Source organism: Pelodiscus sinensis, chromosome 3 (assembly GCF_049634645.1).
Source record: "Pelodiscus sinensis isolate JC-2024 chromosome 3, ASM4963464v1, whole genome shotgun sequence".
NCBI classification, from domain to species: domain Eukaryota; kingdom Metazoa; phylum Chordata; order Testudines; family Trionychidae; genus Pelodiscus; species Pelodiscus sinensis.
In genome coordinates, this window is record NC_134713.1 from 130,351,423 (window position 1) to 130,376,555 (window position 25,133).

At 40.6% G+C, this 25,133-nt stretch overlaps 1 protein-coding gene across 4 annotated transcripts in view; it reads right to left on the minus strand.

Moving 5' to 3' along the window:
* The window catches only part of RGS7 (regulator of G protein signaling 7), a 374,326-nt gene that overhangs the window by 221,145 nt on the left and 128,048 nt on the right, over positions 1-25,133 (minus strand). The window contains exon 1 of one of the 4 annotated variants that reach the window (XM_075924827.1): positions 11,620-11,737. The exons of the other annotated variants lie outside the window; for them this stretch is intronic. The gene's annotated coding sequence lies outside the window, so the exon portion shown is untranslated. Of the gene's footprint in view, positions 1-11,619; positions 11,738-25,133 lie in introns of those variants that run through there. 4 annotated transcript variants of the gene reach the window in all.

A 25,133-nucleotide genomic window follows, 5' to 3' on the forward strand; every position in this document is an offset into this window, starting at 1 on the left:
TCAGTGAATCCCAAAACATCATGCTGGCAAAGTCAGGCACAGTTTACTTACACACACGTACCCAATCAGAACTGTTTGACTGAGATTTAGACTTTAAATGCTGGTAAAATCATGTTTAAGTGAGAAAGCTGGAAACAGTCAAAGGAAGGTCACAATTATATTATTTTGTTTATTTCAGAGAGAAAAAATGGATCAAAGGAAAGCATAAGGTAAACAAAAACAGCAACAAGGACTGGATGAACAAAGAAGCCTATGCCAAATACAACAGAACACAGAAATGTGCCATAAGATACTCTAAAGCTTTTTGTGTGTGTAAGTAACATGCTAAAATTAAAAAAAAATAGATATTCACATCCCTGAAGAGTTTATAGGCTAAACATGTATAGGTACAATGGAACAAATGCATAGAATGATAATGGTAGCTATAACTCAGATGCTTGGCTAGGGGTTGCCTTTTGCTAGCATTTTTCTTTTTGACAGGGGCTTGATGTACATCAAGCAAAAGGCATGGTATGAAAACAACAGTGCAGGTGGAGAATAGCTTGGAAAACTCAGTCAAGAAGCTTGAATGTAGCATTAGGAACAGGCATAACAGGGAATGCTGGAAGGACTAGGAGATGGAGATCTTTGAAAGAAGTAGAGCAGAATTAATTCTGTGGATGTACATGGGAAGGCAGTGGGCAGACTGAACAGAAGGGAAAGTGACCTTGACAGTGGTAGTTGTGGATAGATTGGATACAAGAAATGAAGAGGCTGAGACACTTAAGTTCAGAAGCATATAGATCCCTATTTCCTTAAGGAACTTATGACCTGATTGACACTTGGAATAATGCTACCATTCTACCCCAAACTGACATTTTAAAATTTAATTGCAATAAAAAGATGAACTGATTAAGAATGACCTACATGTTTCTGAATGCTCACTGTCAAATTTTTTTTCTGAATCAATTAAGCTTTTAAGATAATTCATGCACTGACCTTAAAGAGAAAGCTTTATGGATTGATTGATTAATTATTATATCTATGGGAGAGACACTAGCAGGAGACCAGAATATTATGACAGTCTGAAGCCTGATGGGATAGCAAAGAAAGGTATCAATATTGACCTCCAAAACCTAACTCCCTGCCCCTCTCTCCCTCAAAACAAAGCAGAGTTGCAAAGGATAAATTCTCCAAGAATTTTTTTAAATTTAAAAACTACCTCATTAAAAAGAATGTATTTGGTTGGCAGTGTGGAAAACTCTCCCAGGCTCCAAGTGAACATATTCAGATAATCAATTCAGATAATCAAATGGCTATGAAGCAGACATTCTGGAGCTTATCTCTGAGCCCTTGTCTACATTACATGGTAAATTGATGTTGCAGCAATCGACCCACTAGATGTTGATTTACTGAGTCTGATTTATCATGCCTAAGCAATCTCCAAGCAACTCCAGTCAATGCTGGAACTTCACCATAGCTATGTCTAGACTGGCATGATTTTCCGGAAATGCTTTTAACGGAAAAATTTTCTGTTAAAAGCATTTTTGGAAAAGAGCGTCTAGATTGGCACGGACGCTTTTCCACAAAAGCACTTTTTGCGGAAAAGTGTCCATGCCAATCTAGACACACTTTTCTGCAAAAAAGCCCCGATCGCCATTTTCGCGATTGGGGCTTTTTTGCGGAAAACAAATCTGAGCTGTCTACACTGGCCCTTTTGTGGAAAAGTTTTGTGCAAAAGGACTTTTGCCTGAATGGGAGCAGCATAGTATTTCCACAAGAAGCACTGATTTCTTATAGTAGGAAGTCAATGCTTTTACAGAAATTCAAGCGACCAGTGTAGACAGCTGGCAAGTTTTTCTGGAAAAGCAGCTGATTTTCCGGAAAAACTGGCCAGTCTAGACACAGCCCATGGGTATATTTACACTACAGTGTTAATTCGAAGTAAGTTATTTCGAAATAACATATCTACACAAAATGCATTTTGAAATAGCATTTTTCTATTTTGAAATAGCCCGTCCACACTGAGTGGACGCTGAATTGCATTTAAGGCTGGCTGGAACCAGGTTCGGCAGGGCATCAGGTCAGGAGTTAGCCTGAGGCAGAAGCAATACAAAGTATCTGAGGCCTATGCATAAAGGGACCCTTCTGGACAGCCGGTTCTCAGGTTTCCCTGCTTGCTGGCCTACCTCGATGAGGGACAGCAAAGCATTTTGTCTCTGCGTGCTCTGGTTGCCCTCACTCAGGACACCACATCACTCTGCAATATGAAGCCAGAGCTGCCCCTGGGCATTCTGGTGCTTCTCGTGGACCCGTTGCTGCAAGCCTGGCTGCACTTTCTGCAGGCTGCCATCTGGGAGGTCCATCGGGGGACTGCCAGTATCCAGGAGGCCCTGTGGGAAAGCTTCCACCTTGAGGGGCACTAAAAGCCTCCCTGGGGGCTTATGCCTCATTCCTGCCCCATGTTCTTCCACTTACCCCTCCCTAACTCCCCTTCCTGATGTCAAATAAAATACACGTATTTTCATGAACACAAACTCTCTTTAACAAAACTTGGGGGGGGGGAATGAAACTCTGGTAAGACTGGGGAAAGGAGGCAGGAGAGGGAAGAAGAGAGGGTGGGAGAGAGGAGGGGGAAACCTGGGAGGAGGGAGCTGGAAGGGGGAAGGGACGCTCAGGGATCAGGGTTGGGGGAGGGGGGGTCTTGCTGGACAAACTTGATTTTCATGCAAACCTACTCCTGGATTCGCATGTGGCCTTTGGTGGCCAGGCAGGCAGCTATCCTGCCATAGATGGCCGTGTTCCTCCAACTAGTGCAGAGATAATGGACATTGGGGGCATCCCCCACCCCAAACCTGAATAAGGTCCATGATCTCCATCCTGGACCAGGAAGGCGCCCACCTCCTCCGGGCCCTGGCAGGCTCCTGGGAGCTGGCAGACTGCTCCTGGGGAGTGGTGGAGGGCTGGCTGCCAGTGGCTTACTGGCTCATGTTTTGGAGCCATTGGGTCAGGGGCAGTGACTGCTGGCTCTGGGCTGGCAGGCTTGGGGCTGGCACAGGCACAATGGCGAGAGTCAATCCCTTTAAAGGCTCTGGGGAAAGCAGGGGTTGGGGGAGGGAGAGGAGTGTTCTTGGTTGAGGCTGGAGTGGCCACCAGGCCACTCTGGGAAGGTAAGGCTGGAGGCCCCCTATTTCGAAATAAGTGTCTATACAGCACTTAGTTCAAAATAGCTATTTTGACTTTGGCCTTATTCCTCATGGAATGAGGTTTACCAAATTTGAAATAAGCACTCTGCTATTTCGAATTAATTTCAAATTAGCGGTTTCGCTGTGTAGACGCTAGTAAAGTTATTTCAAAATAAGGACTGTTATTTCGAAATAACTGCTGTGTAGATATACCCCATGATGAGAAGAGGATCTGATGTTGATGGGGAGAGCAGTCCCCTGCTGACCTTACCACAAGACACCACGGTGAGTATGTTGACTTCAGCTATTCTATTTGCTTCAGCTCTTTGCATAGCTGAAGTAGATAGACAGTGCCAGTAAGTGTAGACAAGGTCTTAATTTAAGGCCATGAGACATGATCTGATTGTGTAGTAGACTATGCTAAGAGTGTAGTGGCAGGATATAACCAGCAGAGTAAATGCAACTTCGTACTGTCAAACAAAGGCTCGTTGTGTGATGTTCGTGGGTCTGTACATGTGCAGAAGGTACAGAGAATTAAGCTTTTTGCTAATGGTTAGTATTCAGGTGAAAGATACTTGTTTACTTAACCCAACAAGGAGCTCACATAGGTAAACAAGTCAACTGATCACAGAGCTAATCTCTCACAGCTCTGTATTGATTGGTCAATTATACGCAAATTCTTTGGAGCTATTTTCTGGTAAGGTTATACCATTGTGACTCTGTTTGATCAGCAGAACTCTGATGTCTCTAGCCTCATTAACTTAATAAATAATTTGTTCAATACTTAACCTGAATACCAAGTGTTAGTTATCTCGAATCAGGAGGGAAGCAGGTGCAACCCAAAGGGACTGTTACCACTCAGAGTGGGAAAGATAGGGCAGTATCTGCAACACAGATGAGCAAGGCTATTGATTCAAAAGCAACTTATTATTCCACCAGCTAAGAACAATCAATAAAAGACAGTGTGATGTACTGTAACAAAACACACTCTTGTGCTTTCTTATAAAATTCTCTATATAATGCAGATGCTCCAAACTCTGAAGTTATTCAAAAACACCTGCAAATAGCAGGCTTACTAAAGAAAGTTTCTTCTTCAATGTTGTTCATCTAAATAAATAACAGAAGGACTTCTAAGTGCAATAGCAAGTATGAAAAGCTGTAAGACTCCAGGGACTTAATATCTTGTAAAATATAGCTGGAAATCATTAAGGAGGTACTTGTGGATCCTGTCATGTATGCTTAGCAGCTCTTTAAAATTAAACCAAAAAGGATAGACAAACATCAGACTGTTTTTGGAGAGTACCTGGAATCATCCACAATGCCAGTTCAGAAAAAGATCAATTTGTTATTTTATAAAGAGAAAAATATTTGATCTTCATGGAACTTTCTGTTTCAAGCCCTGTTCCACATGAACTTTGGTTCCCAGTTCCTTAAATAACTGCTCTCTACACAAATCCAAAAAGCAGCTGGGCAAAGAAATGGGGCAAAATCTCCCCTTTGTGAATCACACAGTCTGAGGAACTAAGCAAGAATATCCACTGTCTCCTTTACTTTCTCTACTGGCCAGGAAGTCTTTTCACAGAGGATAAGGAACAATGTCCCATCAAAGGAATATAACTTGCAGAAACAAAATCAGAAAACAGCATCCATCATATGTAGATCTAATATTTTTATCTAAATTAAATCATTCCATAAATTAGTTTCTAAAGAAATCCAGGACTTTATGAGAGCATCTGGATTTAAAGTAAATTATGCCATATCTGAAATGCTAGCTATAAGTTTGCCAGACTCTGAAAAGTCACTCCAGAAAATATTTGGGCACAAATAGCCAACAAATTCTATAAGGTATCTGTAAATTCAACTCTCATCCTAGAAAACATCTAGAGTGGTGGGACAAGTATGCAATTCTTTAGTAGGATGTATAGCCATCGTCAAAATGAATATTCTGCCAGGGATCTCTTTTTTGGTTCAAAATCCTTCTGTGACTAACCCAGATAAAACCTACACACTATATAGAAGATGTTGTTAGAATGTATATAAAACATGACAAGACCAAAAGTGAATAAAGATACTTAGAACAGCCCCTTTAACAGGGTAGACTAGCCCTTCCAAATATGTATGATACTATCAAGCCAGCCAGATCAAAGAAGAATGGACTGGGAGCTCTAGCCTAAGCAAATATTGGGTTTTTATTGAACAAGAAAGTTGCAGAAGTGTAATCACTATGCCATTATGAATTAATTAAAAAAAAAATCACACTGTCCAGAAAACAAAGGAAATGCTACTCTGTGGCTGTGTCTACACTGAGCCACTTATTCCGAAAAATCAGCCGCTTTTCCAGAATAAGCTGCGATCTGTCTACACTGGCTCTTGAATTTCCGGAAAAGCAACGATGCTCTACTGTACAAAATCAGCCGCTATTCCAGAAAAACTACTCTGCTCCTGCTCGGGCATAAGTCCTTATTCCGGAACACTGTTCCGGAAAAAGGCCAGTGTAGACAGCCCAGTAGTCTTTTCCGGAAAAAAGCCCTGATCGCAAAAATGGCGATCGGGGCTCTTTTCCGGAAAAACGCGTCTACATTGGCCACAGACGCTTTTCCGGAAAAAGGGCTTTTCCGGAAAAGCAGCCTGCCAATGTAGACGCTCCTTTTCCGGAAAAACTGAAAACGGAATAGTATTCCGTTTTAAGCAGTTCCGGAAATTCATGCCAGTGTAGACACAGCCTGTAGGTTTAGGTAAAAAACTAGAGATAAAATAACTTATTTTCCCTCAACCAATGAAACTTACTGCAAACAATCTCAAATCTTAACCCAAATTGGGAGAGCTATGGAATACACATGGTTATCCAGTAACTCAGTAGAGAAATGTTTCTAACCTAATTATAGATTGAAACTAACTTTAACTGGCACACTCTCCCCTGGTACCAGTACTTTCAAGTCAGGCATTATGTTTCTCAACTTTCTAGAAAAACCTGTTTTAAACAGAAAGCAAACTTTAATACACAGGATGGTGATAGAGTTTGGTTAACTGTGAAACAAAAAATATAAAAAATTCATGTCAATCTTTGCAGGCACCTTTCCTAACAAAAAATTGTCTACACATGATGGGAAAACAATGTGGCTAGACAAATTACCCTGGAGGAATGGGGAAAGAAGACTAGCAACCTCAGACTGTAACACAATGAAACACTATTTCCTTCTGATACTGTTTCAGTGATACCTCACGCTAGTCTGGTTAAAAATATAGAGAGAAAGATTCAATGGGGATAAATACAGGAGAAATTGCAGTGAAAAAGAGGAGATTTTATATACAAATAGTACACATGCCCAGCCATTACAGAGAATCAGAATGCAATCCATAACCAAATATCAAAAATATTGGATATTTATTACCAAGTGATCTTTTTGTAATCATCCTAGGGCTTCCTAATGGAAATGTTCACACAAGAGGAAATAAAAAATAATACTCTCTCATCTGCTAGTAGCCTCTCAATGGGTGGTGTCTCTCATTGGAAAAAGAAAAATACCCCAGATAATAGTACAAAAAAATATGTGAAATGATGTTTATGGAAAAGCTAACAAACCAATTATATAGCCAGCAAAACCAGCAGACGACAGATATTTGCATAACCTTTACTCAATATTCAAAGTACATTAACCCGCAAAAGCACCTAGTGCACCTGTGAAATGTTTACATTAATATTTGTTAGACTTGCTGTGTCTGTTAAATGTGTTTATAGGGATTTCACTCAAGTTAGTACATCTCTAGAAACAGCATAGGTGAATTAATGATGCTTACTCAGTAATATGGTAACACCGTTAAAAAGATCTGATGACTATATTTCTGCATAATGTTTCTTTAAACAAACAGGAATGCTGTTTCTGATATTTACATGGCAATAATTTATAAACTTCTTAAAGCTTCCTAAATAAAGTTAAAATATTCAGATTAAAAATAAATATGTCATGCTACTAAATAAAAGTCTGAATAATTTGCATCACATCTTTTTGTGCTAATTATGATTAGCAAACTTTTTGATCCTTGTTACTATTAATGTAAAACTTTGAATATAAGCCAGTTGAAAAACATAGCCATTATATGCCATGCTTCCTATTTGTGTGTGCATTTTTAGTCTTTAGTTTTAAGAGGGTTATTTTTTCCCAAAAAAACACTTAAAGCAAAGTATTTGTAAAACAATGAGGTTAATGTCACTCTGCATAACTTTTAACAAATACAAAACAAAAAAGATAGAGTCCTCCCAATGCCATCTTGCCTATTGCATAATGGTAGTTAGATTAGTTCTCCGTTTGAGCAAAATTGGTCATTACCTCATCGTGCTTAACACTAGCCATCTTGTGCACTGTTCCATAAAGATATTTCCCAGTCTGTCACTTGTGTTGCTGCTTGTGTGACTTGATAAATGCTGCTTATCTCTGTTTGTTTGTGTAAGATGCCAGAAGTGACATTGGTATGCATGGAGTGCTGTTACCCATGACAGCCGTAGCAAGAAGCCTAAAAGAACCACATGTAGCATACATAACAGCAAGAGCTACAAAACATGAGGTGAAAAATATACAAGTAAATATACTTCCTAATCTAGGATATTTATTCTGCCCTCCTTTAATTGTTAGATATTCCAATCAGGAATTAAATGTTACAATAAAGGATGTGGTACCAGGAACTGTTCCTTGAAGTATGTTAGTTTCCCACACACAGGAAGTCTGGGGTAAGAAGGATGCTTCAGAACTCATGTTCAATTATGTAGAGAAAGTTGGGATCTGTGCCACTGAATAAAGATACAAAAGAGAGGACTATATAGCACTTTAAAGACTAGCAAGATGGTTTATGAGGTGATGAGCTTTCGTGGGCCAGACCCACTTCCTCAGATCAAATTGGGGAAGAAAATTGGCATGACCATTTTCTTGGCGTATATATATGATCATGCCAATTTTCTTCCCCAATTTGATCTGAGGAAGTGGGTCTGGCCCACGAAAGCTCATCACCTCATAAACCATCTTGTTAGTCTTTAAAGTGCTACATAGTTCTCTCTTTTGTTTCAGCTAGACCAGACTAACACGGCTACATCTCTATTACTGAATAAAGAGGACCTCTTTCAAGCACTTTGGACACCAAATGATTTCTGAACACCCCAAAGGCAATTTTTAGTAAGATCCCAACACCTAGCAGAGGAGTTTTGGACTCTGAGAGTTAAAAGCTATCTTGCTCAGTGACAAGTTTCCAGATTACAAATTATAGACAAGAAAATACCCTTTAAAATAAATAAATAAATAAATAAATAAATAGAGGAAATCTCCTTTAACTGTCTGGAGAAGTGTTTCTTAAATTTTTTAAGACTGAGGAACACCAAACAATTTTTTTTAAATGAGGAACACCAAGGATTTTTTGTTGATCAAAAATAAACAAACAAAAAAAGGGGGGGAAGGGGGGGAGTTATTGAGAAAAAAAAGAAAAAGGTCTCCTGCCCCTTTAAGGGTGGCCATTTTGAACTTTGTTCTCCACAGCGCACAGTTTAAGAAACACTGGTCTGGAGAGTAACATTTGCACCAACACGCCAAGATAACTGAGCTCTGTTGCCCTAATGAAGCTGAGACCCACTAAGAACCTGAAGAAATACTGGATTTTCTAATTGCAGTGTCCAAGACTGCTGCCCTGAGGTATCATGCAAACACAGGCACGCAGTTTGAGTCAGGCATATTCTGAAACTTTGTGATACAAACTATTCCACAGCTACTGCCAAGTGATGTAATGTGACATACAAAGAATTGGTGGCAATTGATGATGATTGTTTGCCTCATCGTGTGTTTTCGGTTTGGCTTTGTTCCTCTTCTGACCATCAGACTAAGAATTTCTCCGACTCTAGTAAATTTGAATACAATAGTAAATAGCTGATTTAAAGTAGCATCTCAGTCAGTAGGACTGTCTGCTGTTATTCACTACAATGTGTTACCCTATTCTACAGCCACATAGAAAACCCTCCAACCTCTTAAACAAATAGATACATAGCAGATTAGAAGGGAAATGTGCCTAAACCCAGCACAAGGTACAAAGATTTAAAAGATACAAATTAATTTGAGCAGCTTTTATACTATACCAACCTACATTACACTACCCTCTGCTACACTTAACTCATACATCAAGCTAACTTGGATACAAAAAGTTTAGATTATCATTAGACACCTGCGGTCTAAGCACCATTATACCAGGCACCACACAGACATGACATAAAAAGACATCCTCTACCCCCAAAGAATGTACATTCGGATTAAGATCTAATCTGAAACTATCCAATTTACCAAGTCTATCTGTGGCGCTGGACAGTGAGACTTCCCTTCCTCCCCTCCCCGCCCAGGCCAGGAGGCATGACAAAGTGGAACTTCTTGCCAAAGGATGTGATGACAGCTAGAACTTTAACAGGGTTCAAAAAAGAGCTAGATAGATTCATGGAGGTTAGGTCCATCAATGGCTATTAGCCAGGATGACTAGAAATGGTATCCCTAGCCTTTATTTCTCTGGAGGTGGGTGACAGAGGAGGGATCACGTGAGGATTACCTCTCGTGATCCCTCCCTCTGGGGCATCTGGTATTGGCCACTATCGGCAGACAGGATACTGAGCTAGATGGACCTTTGGTCTGACCCAGTATGGCCGTTCTTAAGTTCTTATGTTCTTAAGTGGCACCAAGGAGGTGGTTTCAGGCTGCTGTTACACATGGTGATGTACCAAAAACTTTGAAAAATACAATGGCCAATGTCTGCAATAAGGAAACGAATGACCCAAACTTTTGTAAACAAATGTTCATACTAGGACCATTGAATGTGAGCACTATGTATGAAAGGAAGCTCACCCCTGTGGCCAAAATAGATATCAGCAATGTACTATTCAGGCCCTGAGAAAAGGAGAAAATGAAGTTGCATTTATCTATTATACTTTAAACTAGGAAAGCACACATTCTGAAAAGTCAATATCAGATCCCACCACACCTTAACTGAGAGGGAGTCTGAGTCAAGAGAAAACTTATGCAGAGTGAAAGAGACTAGCTTGGAGATAGAGGAATATAGGAGAGAATATAAGGAAGTGAGCAGACAAATTCAAAGACGGGCTAGATAAGGCAGGAGTAAATACTATAAAAGGTAAAAATGTATGGAATTTGAGATTTCTAAAGAGAGTAACGCTACAAAATGGTACATTCACACTGATCAGACTTCTTACTAGAAAGGATTTCCCATGATCAAATACAATAAAAGGTCATGAAGACAGAGCCCATACTGAGGGTGATTATATCAAATTCAGGTGGAGAGATTACTGTTCCAATTCACATCATGATCCAGGATGACAGAAAATGGAGTACAGAACTGAGCCATCTATCCTCTCAGAGGAAGTGGTGTGTGCTAGGATGAAAATGAAGCCTGGAATGCACCAAAACAGCATGCCAGAAAAATTATTAAAAGCAAGAAAGAGAAACTGATCTGATGTGGAAAATCTGTAACAATGCAGGGGTGAGTGGAAACTTAGCTGAAAGAATGGATGAAGAGAATTTTTCTGCTTTACCAAAGATGGGAAGCAAAGCATAGTAACTATTGTACCCGGGGCTGTTAAGAAGAGGTGTACCTCCGGTGAAAGAAGCAGGGCTGGGGGCTAGCCTCCCTCAGCCTGCCCTTCAGTGCCATTAGGGCCATAGGGCACGTGCTGCCAGGTGCTTTAGTGGCAATTTATAAGGCCCAGGGCTCCAAAAGCTGCCAAGACAGCAGTGGCAGTGACCAGTATCCCTGGGCAGTTGCCCACATTGGCCCTTCATCTGTGGTCTTGATCGTACCATCTCCCCGATACCACATACAAGCAAAGCTCTGCTCTACATAGTCCAATATTTCAATGACTGAAGGATAGAAACAGAACTTCTGCCAGTAGCTAATTTCAGAGAGGATTGAGGCACATGTGACTAAATCAAGAATATCCATCACATCACTGAAAAAATACACACAGCGATTAATCACCCATTGATCCGTGTTTCACTGACTATGAACAAGTATTTGATACCTTTCAATGCAACCATCTTTGGCAAATATAGGAATTTCAAAACATCTAACTGAATTCACCACAAGTCTCTATCATCACCAGCCAACCATGATGAAAACACAAGTGACACTGGGTGATTTTCCACTGGGCAGTGTGGGAGACAAGGGTGTATTTTGTCTCTAACAAGCCTTGGAAGTTTTGAAGAAACTGGCATCTCTACTCATGTTCACCTCTTAACTGATCTTAAATATGCTGATGACACAATGCATTTTGCTACAATCAGTGAGGCAATGCAATAAATGTACAACTGTTAGTGCAGAATATGGATCATTCCTGAATGTAATGGGGGAAAAAAATCAATGTACATCAACAGACAACATGATTAACAGATAAGCTGTAGAGACGGTAGAGGAATTCAGTTACCTGGAATCAGATACAGCCAGATAAGGAGGCTTTTTCAAAGAAACTGAAAGATTAGGGATAGCTTGCTCACGGATGGCCTCTGCAGTGTAGCAGGCCCATTAAAAAAAGTGAGCTCAACACTCCTGCTCCAGCCCAGATGTGCATAGCTGAGCCATTAAGAAGCTGGAGCTATAAGAAGCCTACTGAAAGAAGGTACATCTACCTTGCAGTTAGGCACCTGCTGCTGGCATATGCCAGCTGACTTGGGTTTGAGGGGCTTTCTAATTACTATATTAATGTTCAGGCTCAGGCTACAGCCCAAGCTCTGGGAGCCTCCACCTTGCAGAGTCTTAGAGCTTGATTGCCACCCTGACCCTGAACATCTTCATAATAATTAAGCAACCCCATGAGCCTGAATCAGCTGGCATGGGTCAACTGCAGGTGCTGAACTAAGGGAGTCAAAAGTCAGACAGGACAGTCAGGAATCAGACAGGAGAAGAGCAGGATCAGGGAGTGGCGAGAGAATGAAGGAGGTTTCTGGAAGAAGGCTGAGGACAGGGAATCAGCTACAAAGGTTTGCTGGCTGGTGTTCCCAAGCTATAGGGTTAGAAAGGGCTGCAGGCAGTAAAACCATCAGAGGGAGCTGCCTGTTGGCTCTAAGCCGGAAAGATGGAGACAAAGGATAGAGAGAGCAGGGGAACAGCAGAGACACTTACCCACAGACATCCCCAGGGCTGGAGAGCTGGACCTAGAAGTACTGAGAGGGCCAGTGAAAATGGAGGATGCTCCCTTGGTACTACGGATGCTCCCAGCAGAGGCCAATGGATTCCGTAGATAGAATTATTTAGATTATATTTTATTACATACAATATAAACTGAATTTGGATTATTCTGCAAAATAACTGGCAACATAACAATTTATTCACAAAACATTAGGTATTTGTTCTTTTCCAGACACAGGGAATGCAGAGACTAATACATTTTTCAGCTGAGAATGAATACTGCTAAAATGTGTTCACTAAAATAAGTGTTCTTTTGCCAAAGAAACTTTGATTTTACAGCTTGGATTTTAGAGTGAAAAACCAAAGTCAGTAAATTAGAGAAAATAGCATTGCCCGTGTTCTGTCAAACCGCTTGTACACAAAAAGGAAAAGTTGCCTAACAGATAAAAAGCTGATACTTAGAGAACTGTAACATTCTGTCCCATAAACTGATTGAATTCAAGTATTATCCCACCATCCAACTTAGGTTTTGGCCCAGTAGATTGTTTTTCCGTGTGGAAAAGTAAATGATGGATTCCAGCATCAGGTGACATGGTCACAGGTGTTGGCTGCAGTGCCAGTAGCCATTTCTTACTGCTTCACGCTTGCAGGAAAACCACATTTTCACACAGTTCATTGTCCCTTGCTAATGGGCCATCAGTTCTGTCTGGCTTCTTCTTTGTTGTATCTGGTAATAGGCTTCTCCCAACATGAATAGTGATAGAAATGTAGCCGTGTTAGTCTGGGGTAGCAAAATGCAGGACAATGTAGCACTTTAAAGACTAACAAGATGGTTTATTAGATGATGAGCTTTCGTGGGCCAGACCCACTTCCTCAGATCAAATAGTGGAAGAAAGTAGTCACAACCATATATACCAAAGGATACAATTAAAAAAATGAACAAATATGAAAAGGACAATATTTGTTCATTTTTTTAATTGTATCCTTTGGTATATATGGTTGTGACTACTTTCTTCCACTATTTGATCCATCATCTAATAACCCAACATGAACACATTAATAAATCTATAGTCAAATTCCTACCTTCAAATACAGAAATGATACATGCATGGAAATAGGATAGTCACATTCAGTAAATTCCAGACTTCCCAATTATGTGTTACAAGAGTCATTCAAACATTTTCTGAAAGGATATGGAATATTATATCACACCCTTTTTCCTCTACAGAGGACCCTGTAAGAATACTGAGTCTTTACAAAGTAAGTAGCTATCCAGTACCAAGGAACTTATCTCAAGAAACCTGCTACTGCACATGTACATTTTTTTAGTTATTGGACATAGCTCACTGAAGGCTGAGAAATGGCATTTCAATGCTAAAATGACTGCCAAAAAATTGATTGTTGCTGATTTCAAATTACCAAGAAAGATCACATCCCAACCCTTTGCAATTGTTATATTTCTTTGGTCCCGGATTTGGCAACAAGTATCTTTAACACAACCACATTTGCTGAAGCACTAGAATGGGAGGCTTTCATTCACTTAATATCCCTACTCCCGACTCTCACACACAAGCACTGCCTGTGAAAGGGCACAAATTGCACTTAGGATTCCAGCTGTCAGCCTCATTTTCAAGTCTAAAATGCCCTACGCTACCAAATGTTCCACTGTTTAATCATGAGCCTGAAACCTCAGTTGGGATTATGACACGTCTGGGCCAAGGTAACAAACGACAGTAGATTTATTTGTCAGTTTTTGCTGCAGTGTTACTTTCATTGAGCCCATGGGTAACACCAGGCCTGAAACATTTTGCAGGATTAATGAAGGTCATTTCAGCTGTAATGCTAATAAGATACCGATTATAGCCCTGGAAAGTTCAGTAGCAAATGGCCACCTGTGATTTCTTATTTAAAATCTATTTCCTTCTGCACTGGTGACCATTTAATTCCCTCAGAATATGTTAGGTAAAAGTCATAGTAGAATGTACTATATGGAATATTCTCTAATGAGAGATGAGAGAGAGAGAAATCTTTTACACGAAAAGCACATTCCATCAGAATTTCAAAGCTTGCTTGCTTCAATATTTGTTCTACCTTTGTGCCTCTCAGGCTGTGTCTACACAGCACAGTTATTTTGGAATAACGTTAGTTATTCCAAAATAACATAGTGTTCATCTATACAACCAGCCTGTAACTTCAAAATAAATTCAAAATAACAGGCTTCTTACTCCTACTCCTGTAACCCTCATTGTATGAGGAAAAGGGAAGTCTGGGGAAGAGTGCTCTTTTTCGAGATAAGTGCTGTGCAGACAGCACTAAAAGTCAAAATAAGCTATTTTGACTTAAGCTACACAATTAGCGTAGCTCACGTTGCATAGCTTATTTCGAGTTTAGCTCTGCTGTGTAGACGTGCCCTTAGGGCAGGGGTGGGCAAAAGAGCCTCTGCCAGCCAGAACTGGCCTGCCAAGCGAGTTGATCCAGCCCGCGGATGCTCTGCCACTCTCCCACCTCCAGGCCAATTAGGGCCTGGGAGTGTGGGAGCACACAAAACTTCTTCCTGCCATGCCAGGATCACACGGCACTTTGAAGCCTTGATTGGCCAGGGGGCAGGGGAGCTGCGTGAAATTTCCTCTGCCCTCCCCCCACCCTGCGAGGACCTCACGGCACTTCAAAATGCTATACGCTTGTGCAGGGCGGGGGCACGGTGAAGGACTCTTCACACAGCTCCCCTGTCCCCAGGCCTTGATTGGCCTGGGGGAGGAAGGAGAACGCGAAACCTCCTCCTGTCCTGCAAGGAGCGTGGAAGTACTGCGTGCTCCTGGCAGGAGGGGAAGGGTAAGGTAGGAGGAGACTTGGCGCGCTCCCCCGCCCCCAAGCCCTAATTGGCTTGGGGGTGGGGGAGCATACAAAGCCTCTTCCCGCCCTGCCAGGGGCATGGGTACTTAGTGGGAAGGGGAGATAAAGGGACTGCCCCACCCCAAGACCAATCATTGTTTGGGGATGGGGATGCCCAGAAGCATCCTGGCCCTTCCCCTTCCAGGATGGCCCGGGGCCACTTCAAAATTTTTGAAGTAGCCCCCAGCCAAAAATTATTGCCCACCCCTGCCTTAGGGTGTAATCTGAGGGTTTATCTATGTTCTCCCAAGATGCTTTGTTCCATTGCGAGGTTATCCACACTAGCATTCCAATCATTTCCCCATTAAAAAACAACAACAACTAAGAATGGGTGTGACAGGGCATACTCTCCCCGCCCTGAGCTGGAGCTGTTTAATTCAGCCCTAATGGCCACACCCCCTTTACCTTACTGGGCATGCTTGAGCTGCACTGCTATAAAAGAGAGCAGCTCAGCTCATTTGGAGCTGGCAGACAGAGGGAGAGGACGTGCCTGGCTAGCTCCCTGCAAACCCTAGTGACTGCCCAACTGCTGAGATGCTACCACACAGGCATCTAGAGACTGCACAGGTTCCAGAAGCAAGTGGAAGTAGCCAGATCCCAGAAAAAGAAGGAGGAGAGCTGGAGAGTGACCAGAGATATTTGAAGCAGGAAGCACCCCAGGACTGGTGATAGCTACAGGGTGAGTGAGCCACTGTCTGATAGTCAGTGTGTTGTGGCTGGAATTTCCCTGCTGACTCAGTGGCATTAGCAAGCCACTAATAGGGCCCTGGGCTGGGATCTAGTGTCCCTTAAATAGACTCTAACCATGGGGTCACATTAAGACTACTGAATGGTGCTGTTCTGCCAAAAACGGGTGAGTTATAGACTTAGACCATTGGGTCACATTGGGACTATTGAACTGTATTGCCCTGCCAATAGGGGCTAGCTATAGATTCTGACCAGCGAACTATAGGGAAGGAGTAGACCGACATTGGTGTGTGAGATTAGAGAAACCGGCTAGGGGAAAAAAGGGATGAATACAAGCATGACAGGCTTCACACCACTGTGGATGGGGTTTTTACCACAGCTGCGTGACAACATGCTTATAAAACAAATATGTGATTTTCTCTGAACACACTATGGCTGCGTCTAGACTGGCAAGTTTTTCCGCAAAAGCATCTGCTTTTATGGAAAAACTTTCCAGCTGTCTACACTGGCCACTTGAATTTGCGCAAGAACACTGACGATCTAATGTCTGATCGTCAGTGTTCTTGCACAAATACAATGACTCTCCTGTTTGGGAAAAAGCCCTCTTGCACAAATGCTTTTGCTCAAGAGGGCCAGTGTAGACAACTGAACTGTTTTGCGCAAAAAAGCCCCAATGGTGAAAATGGCGATCAGGGCTTTCTTGCGCAAAACCGCGTCTAGATGGGCACGGACACTTTTCCACAAAAAGTGCTTTTGCGCAAAAACGTCCATGCCAATCTAGACACTCTTTTCCGCAAATGCTTTTAATGGAAAAACTTTTCCATTAAAAGCATTTGCAGAAAATCATGCCAGGCTAGACGTAGCCTATGAGTTGCTGAATACACCCAGTGGCAGTATTTAGCGCTGCACATCTTTTCTGCCTTTCCCCTTGCCAATTCCTTATTTTGAGTCCAGTCCCCTGCCCTCACAGCAGGACCAAGTACCATCCCTGACAGATTTGACCCAAATCCCTAAATGACCCCCCTCAAGGATTGAGTTGACAACCCTGGGTTTAGCAAACCAATGCTCAAACCACTGATCTATCCCTCCCCCTTTTTAATTTCCTCCTGCATCCAAACTCCCTCCCAGAGCTTACTCTCCCATCCTCTGCCTAGCCAGAGCCAGCACCTAGCAATTTTTTAATTATTATTTTGGGGTGTCTGAAAGTCCTAATATAATTGAAATACAAAAGTAACTACATTAATGTGTAGGATGCGGTGTTGATACAAGAATAGTGCCTTACAAAATACTGATAAAGATCCCATTCAAAGGACAGTTTCTAGCTGTCTAACTGTATGCTCTGGCAGCACTTTTTGTCATTGTGCACCTATAGAGAGAACATCCAAAAATCCCACATTGTTTGAGCTCAAGGTGCATCAGCATGTTATCAAACACCAGCTGGCTGCCTTCAAAATCCTCTTGTATATATGTGTCTGGCAAGTGTGCAGCAGATAACCCAAAGTCACATAGGCACGGTAATGGCCAAAACATAGTTCCATAAAGCCTATCTATAAATCCCAGATGTAGTCCTTTTAAAGATTTTTTTCCCCCCCAAAATCTCCTGAAATAGTTTCTGCCTAATCCAACACATTACTGGAGCTACATAAATGAAATGAGTAAGGAAAATGAATAAAAACCCACATAGAAACTGCTTCCTTATACTGTACCACCTTCTACTATGGAATTTATTTTCTATTTAAGCACTTAAATACTAAGTTGATGGGCATGGGGTACACACTTAAGAATATTTATGGATTCCTCAGTACATACATTGTGGTTTGGCTTTAGATTACTTGCCTGGCATCATCCAAGAGTATGCATAGACAATCACCTATTTGAATGTACGTTTGTACTACACAGAAACAGACAATACTCACAAAATTAAAAGCATTGCGAAAAACATTGAACATCTAGAGAAGAATTATATTTGATGTTGCAACACTGTTAGAAATGTGTGGTCAGGCAAAAGTTGATTTAGACCAATGACACACTTACATTTTCCCTTTAGACCCTAAGAATGGCCCTACTGGGCCAGACCAATGGTTCATATAGCCGAATATCCTGTCTTCCAACAGTGGCCAATGCCAGGTTCCCCAGAGGGAACGGACAGAGCAGATACTTATAAAGTGATCCACCCCCCTGTATCCCATTCCCAGCTTCTGGTAAACAGAGGTTAGAGAAACTTCACAGCATGGTTTTTCATCCTTTCCTGTTGTGTCTAGTAGCTGTTGATGGACCTCTCTTCCGTGAACTTGTCCAGTTCTTTTTTTAAACGCTTTTACAGTTTTGGCCGTCATAACATCCTCTGGCAAAGAGTTCCACCAATTGACTGACTGTGCGTTACGTGAATAAATGTTTCCTTTGTTTGTCTTAAACCTGCTGCCTATTCATCTCATTGGGTGACCCCTAGTTCTTGTTTTGTGTTAAAGGAATAAATAACACTTTTTTATTTATTTTCTCCACACAGGTCATGATTCTATAGATCCCTATCATATGCACTGTTAGTTGCCTCTTTTACAAGCTGAAAACTCCCAGGCTTACTAACTTCTCATAGAAGCTGTTTTATGCCCCAATCATATTTGATGCCCTTTTCTAAATCTTTTCTAATTCTAATGTCTCTTTTTTGAGATGGGGTGATAAGATCTGCACACAGTATTCAAGAGGAGGGCATTTATAGAAAGGCAATAGTCCATATTCTTATTTTCTATCCTTTTCCTCATGATTCCCAACATTCCATTCGTTTTTGGACTGCCGCTGTACTGTGTGTGAATGTTTCAAAGAACTATCCACAATGACTCCAAGATCTTTCTTAAGTGGTAACAGCTAACTTAGATCCCATTATTTTATGTGTATAGTTTGGATTATGTTTTCTAATGTGCATTACTTTGCATTATTAAGCATTGAGTTTCAGCTGCCATTTTGTTGCTTAATCATTCAGGTTTGTGACACCCCTTTGTAATTTTTTGCAATCTGTTTTGAACTCAACTGCCTAGAATAATGATGCATCATCTGCAAGTTTTGCCACCTCACTGCTTATTCCAGGTTCCAGATCATTTATGAATATGTTGAATATTATTGTGCCTAGTAACTACCCCCAGGAGGACACCCATATTTGCCTCACTCCATTTTGAAAACTGACCATTTATTCCTGCCCATTGTTTCCGATCTTTAAACCAATTATTGATCCATGAGAGGACCTTCCCTCTTATTCTGTGGCTCCTTCCTTTGCTTTAGAGACCTTGTCAAAGGCTTTCTGAAAATCTAAGTACTCTAAAGCCATTGGCTCGCTCTTACCCACATGCTTGTTGACCCCCTCAAATAATTATTCTATGTTGGTGACAAATTATTGCCCTTTACAAAAGCCATGTTGATTCTTCCCCAACAAATCATGTTCATCTATGTGTTTGGTAATTTTTTTTTTTTTTTTTTTACAATAGTTTCAACCAATGTGCCTGGCACTGAAGTTAAGAGTACTAGCCTATAATTGCCAAAATTGCCTCTGGAGCCTTTTTTAAGCACTGCATTACGTTAGTTATCCTTCTGTACTAGATGACTGGAACAGATTTAAATAAGGTTTAGGAGTTTTGCAATTTCACATTTGAGTTCCTTCAGAACTCATATAGCAAATGTATAAATTACCTATGTGATTCTTTAGTTTGGGAGGCAGTTGCTAAATTCAAACAGGTGTTTGTGTTCCAATATGAACTTCTTATTTGAGTCAACTGATTTCAAATGGATTGATTTATTGTCATTACTGTCTTATCAGTTACATGGAAACAGTGGCTTGCTGGCCCTTGAGTGCTATATATATCCTGTGTTTGTCAGCCACATTGATTGGAATAGCAGATGGAGTCAACTGGGAAGTTTTGCAATGGTGTGGTTAATATTCAAGTTAATACTGACAATTCAGAGAAATCCATACAACATAGTTCTTCCTAAGGTACCTGAGTATCAGAGATAGCTGCAATAACCTAATAAATCTATACAATATATTTTCCTCTCGCCCTTAAAGAACAGGAGTAAAAGAGAATTAACTTGAAAACTTCAATAAAAATTATGAGTATCTTTAGATTTGCTGATCCCAGTTCTCTTTATATGGGAAATTATGTAGCTAATGCCACCCACTGCTTAATGGTACATCTAGACTACAAGCTTCTTTCGAAAGAAGCTTTTTCGAAATAATCTTTCAAAAAAGCTTCTTTCGAATAAGATTGTCTAGACAACCACCACTTTTTTTCAAAAAAGCGATCCACTTTTTAGAAAGAGCACCCAAGCAATCTGGATGTTCTCTTTTGAAAAAGCCCTGTTTGTGTTCAAGAACGCCTTTTTTCAAAAGAGCTCTTTTGAAAAAAGGCATTCTTTCTCGTAAAATGAGGTTTACCACTGTCGAAAAAAATGCCACGTTCTTTTGATTTAAATTTGAAAGAACATGACTGCAGTCTAGATGCAAGTGAAGTTTTTTTTTTTTAAACAGGCCACTTTTTTCGGAAAAAAACCCTGTAGTTTAGAGATAGTCAAAGTGATCCAAAATATTAAAGAAAACAAAACTTCCCATGTAAACACCTTGTTTTTATTATATTAAAGCACTAAAAATGTCATTCTAAATCATGCACTCCAGTAGAAAGCGTTCCCATAGAGATCCAGAAGTATCATGCCATTGATTTGCATACATATATATTTGTCTGGACACATTTCCTTACATGTGATTTTGCCCAGACCGCTCTTCTACCTCTCAATCCAAACACACTCATGTCCACAGAAACTGCTGACATAATGTAATCTGTCATTTATTCTTGCTCCACTGGGCCGTATGTCTTACCCAATAAGCAAAGGCCTAGACATTCACACGGAGAGATTTCTATGGTGCCAAAGAGAAGAGTGTCTCAGATTCTCTTTCTATTATGGTGACTAAGAGCAGAGGGAATTTGGGTTCCTAATGTCCTACCTTTAAGAAGCTAAATCCATTGTTTAAATTCTGCCCATCTCTCTTCAGAGCTGGCCTTAGGCATATACATCAAGAACATATGGGGAACCATCACCCGTTCAGCTGGACTGGAAACAGCTTCCCTGGACATAATGTGCCCTTTCTGGGTAAAGTAGTAGAGTTGGTCACTAGAGCAAATGAAGTATGCCCTTCCCTCCTCTCAGGACTTGATGTGTACTGTTGGCATTAGCAGTGCGCCTACAAGTATTTGGTAAATAAACAGGGAATAGTGAGATTCAGGACCAAAATCTATCTATGTGATGATGTTCTTAGGAGACTGTGCCAGCATCACAACCAGAATCAATATCTCCCATGATATTGGTCTCTCCATGAGTGATGGTCCTTGATTAGACAGGTTGATGTATTATTTGGACAGCCTGCTGATATCATTTGGCTACAGGAGCTAGTTCTCTATATTTTTAACATGTTTGGCAAAAATCTTTCAACAGCTTGTGACTAAGCAGTGCTAAAAACTACAGGAGGTCAGGCTAGAAGAACCAAATGTCTATTGTGGCCCTGTTGTTTGCAAATTTATAACTGATTTAGGTGGATAGATTTCTGCAATTTTTCCAGGTGTCTGTAAGGAAGGTATTGATAGGGCATGAGTCAGCTAATCGACACTGTGGTGTTTTCAGGCTCAAACAGCCCTGCTGCAGAATGATTAAAAAAAAAAGTAGCTCATCCTGATTAAAATATCATGATAGAGTGTTTGCTAAGAGCGATTAACTCCCTTCCTTCACACACAAGTATCCAGTAAAGGGCTGTAAAGCACTACTGTATGGGAGGTGGGCTATCCTCAGGGCCATAAGAATGGGTTCCTGGGAGGTGGTTTCTGTTTACTTTCTGACTGATTTAAACTCATTTGCTCTCAGTCTAGATACGCAAACAACTGAAGAAAAGACATCGCTGACTGCAATTTTTTCTCGCTGAATCATTCCACCAGCTACTACTGTTCAGATTCTTAAGTGGTAACACGAAAAGACAAGGCCTGGCACACTAGTGAAAATGCATCGTGAAAAAGGAAGTGGAATGTGAAATGCTGCAACCAGCAGTCACATATGCAAAACCATCCGAAAGACTCAAATTCTTTGGACCACAGTACCATCTGTCATAAACGGTTACTTTGAGGATTGGAGATAGTGATTCAAAAGAAGAGCTGCTTACACATGTAAAGAACATGTAAAGAACGTTTGCTTGGGTTGACGTCCTGATTTGAACTCAGGTCCTTCCATTTTTTTTTTTAAATATTGCATGCCTCTAGATAGAAGAAAAACGGTTGGAGCTGACAGTTGTGATATATGCTTATTTAATGTGGAACTGCTAGAGAAGGAGGACAAAACCTCATTTAAAACTGGGCTGACATTGGTTTTCCCAACATAAAAAAATGTGAGACTTTGAAATTTCTTGTCCAGTTTTGGACAAAAGTCAAACTCTGGAAAATTGTGTGTATTAAATATATATAATAAGTAATATACACACTCACACACATACAACACCACAAATACCCTTTCCTAGGGAACATATGTTTTCCCTTCTTTCCCCTCAATGAATAAGCATTTTCTGACAAAAGTTTCACTGAAAAATTCCCCAAGTGCCTCTGATTGCAATCTCTAAGCATGTTTCACATATTCACTGCAAGAGCTTTCAGAGATTGTATGCATTCAAATAGAGATGCCCAATCCTACTAAAGGGATGCAATGGAGGAGTGGATAATATTTTCAAGTGAAATAAATAGAAGCCATTTACCAAGTCTTAAGTTCAAGCTTTCTTCTACCCAAGATAAATGTACTATGATGAGTGACAAACCTCTGGATTTAATCTATGATGGGATGTTTTAGGGTTGGAGTCTCAGGCTGACCAGCATAGAAACCTAGCAATCTTTTCTCTTTAAAATAAAAGTTGTGTGTCATTTTTGTTCATCAAGTGGTATCTAACATTCTGGGACTTGCATCTGATTACAATCAGCTTAGACCAGGGAAGAATTTGTTTCTACCAGTCATTTGTATGCTTGCTTCCAAACTACCAAGATTGTAGCTGGGAAAAATCACCCAATATTTCTACTGAGTAAAATGGAGTTACAGTATGAGAGTCAGATGGGCTACTTTTCCACAGAAGATAACCTATTTCACTACACTTTCTCTGTCTGCTTTATTCCTGCTTGGCCAAAGAAAATGTGTAAGCTAATCCTGACATGTAAACAAGCTGTTAGCAACATACACATTTTAAAAATAGTGTAAATGAATAAATGTTCCCATTAGCCCACATATTTCACACAGTCTGCCACAACAGTGCTCCTGAGCTGCCTCTGCTAGATAGGAGCCCAATCTTTTACCTCATAATTCAACTCTCGCTCCATGAATTTTTGGAAACACCAGATCTCCAGCCTTCAATTCATACTCTGCATTCTAATACTAATAGGAGTGAATCCAAAGCCCACTGAGGTCAAAAGACAAGCTCCCATTGACTTCGAGGGGCTTTGGCCTAGGCCTAAGCTTTTGCCATTCTGAAGCTTCACACATCATATTTTACTGATACTATTGGGGGAATATAGCAAGGGCACAATGTTACCTTTATACACCGAAGTATGGATAAACAACTTAAATCTTCACAAAAGAGAAAGGAACTATTGTTAGAAAAAAAGCAATGAACACTACAAACTGCTCTGCGCCCCTGAAAGACTGACTTCTGCAATTCTCTTTTTTTATGGTCTTCCTAAATCACTGTTCTCTAGTTTAAGACACAGAACATTACACATCACCCCGCACCTTCTCTAGGCAGGGCAGGATCCAGAACCATTTTACTTCTCCCCTCTGCCTAACAGTGGCTGTGATGGCCCCAGGACTTTCATTAAAGGAGACTTCCCAACACAAAGGTAATACAGTCAGTTTAATAATACAGCCTGCTGTTAACTACAGGGCTAGAGTGAAGGAGCTGTGATTAACATTCCCTGGACCCATCACTGAAGCTCCAATACTCGTGTATATTCCTGTTGTACAAATTCTGTGTAAAGTAAACATCTTTTAGCCCTTTAAGCCTATCGTTCTAAACCAGCAAGTTTTCCTATATTAAAAGAAGAATCCAACAGCAAAAATAAGGCTGACACATTACTCCTTCTTTCTTATGTCTCCTTTAATCATGTTCCTAAACCCAAGTATTTTCCTTTACCCTGCCAAAAAGATTCAGGACCTACTCCACACCTATTTCAGTCCATCACAAAATTATCACCTTTAGTGGGAGCAGTCTTAGGCCTTTAATAAACAGCTCACAAGCATAATCAGTATAGGTCTCAAAGGAAGCAATAGATTGGAAGTGGGAAGCTATATCTACATCAGTCTCAGTCTCTTCATGAATAGCCAAAACAAATTCAAAGCATAAAGCCATTTGTGCTTTGAAGAATGCATCCTCCAAACTACCAACTTCTAAAGGAAGTGGTAGTAGTGCATGACAATTTGCTAAACATGCTATGAAGTATCATGCTGAATAATAATATAGGGTTTTCTGGAATCCTATATTTACTGTACATTTACTCATCGGCACCCCTACATTTACTCACTGGCAAGTATTTCATTAGTACTCCTTACCTTTTCTAAGAAGGATCTACAGCATCCACTTAGTTTGAAAAGACTCACTCAGTAAATGGGTTTTCAAAGGGTTTCATAGTTTATTATTATCAAAGAAGATGCATGTTCTGCGTGTGGCTAATTCCCTGGCATGAAAAATGAAATCCAGTAATCTTTATGCAAGCAAAACTTCTGCTGAATTAAATAGTTTTGTTTGAATATTACAAGGTTTGCACTGAAAGATGATCTGTTAGGTTGGAGAGAGGTTACTGGTAGAGTTCCTCAGAGACAGGTTTTGGAGCACTTTTATCACTAACCTTGGCACAAAAAAGTGGGAGTGTGTTAATAAAATTTGTGTATGATACAATTTTGGGTGGTATTGCCAACAAGAAGGAGGACTGGAATATCCTATGAGAAGATCTGGATGACCTTATAAACTAGTATAATAGAAATGGGATGAAATTTAATACTGTGAAGTGCAAGGTCATGATATTTAAGGACTAACAAGAATGTTTGCTATACGCTGGAAGTAGTGGGTTGTGCCCATGAAAGTTCATACCACCATCTACATTTTTGTTAGTCTCTAAGGTGCCGCAAGACTACTTGTTGTTTACGGTTTTCCAGTTAAAGGCTAACATGGCTCCCCTCTGA